Source organism: Arachis stenosperma, chromosome 3, assembly GCF_014773155.1.
Source record: "Arachis stenosperma cultivar V10309 chromosome 3, arast.V10309.gnm1.PFL2, whole genome shotgun sequence".
Lineage (NCBI taxonomy): Eukaryota > Viridiplantae > Streptophyta > Magnoliopsida > Fabales > Fabaceae > Arachis > Arachis stenosperma.
The window spans coordinates 25,945,770-25,947,908 of NC_080379.1; the positions used below are offsets into that span (position 1 = coordinate 25,945,770).

The window sequence follows — 2,139 nt, forward strand, 5'->3', positions numbered from 1 at the left end:
TTCCCTTTCTTCCCTGATCTCCCTGCCCCCACTTCGTTCTTCCCTTTCTTTTGTTTCGTTTTTTTTTTCTTTCTACCGTCTATGATAAGGAAAATGTTAGTGGCGGCTAGGGCTGGATACCAGATAATTAGGGTTTTATGTTTAATTTAATCAAATTAGGATATAGATTATTAATTTGAAATCTAATTTGATCTTTAAAATTATTTTTTAAAAATATTATTTGTGGTATAAAAAAAATACTAATTGATTTTCAATAAATTACTCTAATTGAAAATCCATGATAATATAATTAATTTCTCTTTATCTTTAACTTAAAGTATTAAATGATATAAATTAAATTATGTAAAATCAAATCATATAAAATTCTTATTATTTCATAATTACCAATTTTATTATTTAAATATAGAAAATAGTTTAATAATTATAAAATTAGACAAAATTCTAATTTAAATAGCCAAACCTTATTATTTTCGAATTTCCAGAACTTTAAATCATAAATAGGAAAATAATCCATAGGTATAGAGTTTGGATAAAAACCTTAATTTATTTCAAGTCCAATTAATTGCCTTTAATTATTTTCAATAAAAAATTATTTCTGAAATTAAAACCATAAATAAATATATAATTTGAAATCGATTCAAAATAGGACTTTTCAAAAGTTTTGGGTCTTACAGAAGTCTACAGGTTCATGCTTTTCCCTTTTGCTGTAAGAGACAGAGCTAGAACATGGTTGGACTCACAACCTAAAGATAGCCTGGACTCTTAGGATAAGTTGGTCACGGCCTTCTTGGCCAAGTTCTTTCCTCCTCAAAAGCTGAGCAAGCTTAGAGTGGATGTTCAGACCTTCAAACAAAAAGATGGTGAATCCCTCTATGAAGCTTGGGAAAGATACAAGCAGTTGACCAAAAAGTGTCCTTCTGACATACTTTCAGAGTGGACCATTTTGGATATATTCTATGATGGTCTATCTGAGTTCTCTAAGATGTCACTGGACCATTCTGCAGGTGGATCCATTCACCTAAAGAAAACACCTACAGAAGCTCAAGAACTCATTGACATGGTTGCAAATAACCAATTCATGTACACCTCTGAGAGGAACCCTGTGAGTAATGGGACGCCTCAGAAGAGGGGAGTTCTTGAAATTGATGCTCTGAATGTCATATTGGCTCAGAACAAAATGTTGACTCAGCAAGTCAACATGATTTCTCAGAGTCTGAATGGATGGCAAAATGCATCCAACAGTACTAAAGAGGCATCTTCTGAAGAAGAAGCTTATGATCCTGAGAACCCTGCAATGGCAGAGGTGAATTACTTGGGTGAACCCTATGGAAACACCTATAATTTCTCATAGAGAAATCATCCAAATTTCTCATGGAAGGATCAACAAAAGCCTCTTTAATAATGGTGGAAGAAACAGGTTTAGCAATAGCAAGCCTTTTCCATCATCTTCTCAGCAACAAACAGAGAATTCTGAGCAGAGCCCCTCTAGCTTAGCAAACATAGTCTCTGATATATCTAAGGTCACTTTAAGTTTTATGAGTGAAACAAGGTCCTCCATTAGAAATTTGGAGGCACAAGTGGGTCAGCTGAGTAAGAAAATCACTGAAACTCCTTCTAGTACTCTCCTAAGCAATACAGAAGAGAATCCAAAAAGAAAGTGCAAGGCCATTAATATAATCAATATGGCCGAATGCACAAAGGAGAAGGACGTGAATCCCAGTGAGGAAGACCTCCTGGGACGTCCTCTGAACAAAAAGGAGTTCCAAACTGAGGAACCTAGGGAATCTGAGGCTCACCTAGAGACCATAGAGATTCCATTGAACCTCCTTTTACCATTCATGAGCTCTGAGAACTATTCTTCCTCTGAAGAAGATGAAGATGTAACTGAAGAGTAGGTTGCTCAATATCTAGGAGCCATCATGAAGCTGAATGCCAAGTTGTTTGGTAATGAGACTTGGAAAGATGAACATCCCTTGCTCATTAGTGAACTAAATACATGGGTTCAGCAAATTATACCTCAAAAGAAACAAGATCCTGGTAAATTCTTAATACTCTGTACCATAGGCACCATGACCTTTGAGAAGGCTCTGTGTGACCTGTGGTCAGGTATAAATCTTATGCCACTCTCTGTAATGGAAA

General features: G+C 35.3%; 1 non-coding gene across 1 annotated transcript; it reads right to left on the reverse strand.

Annotated features, from left to right (window-relative positions):
* Positions 1-820: 820 nt before the first annotated feature.
* LOC130972716 (small nucleolar RNA R71) lies at positions 821-924 on the reverse strand. Its single transcript, XR_009083879.1, has one exon. It is a non-coding gene; the product is annotated as a small nucleolar RNA R71 (small nucleolar RNA).
* Between the last annotated feature and the right edge of the window lie 1,215 nt (positions 925-2,139).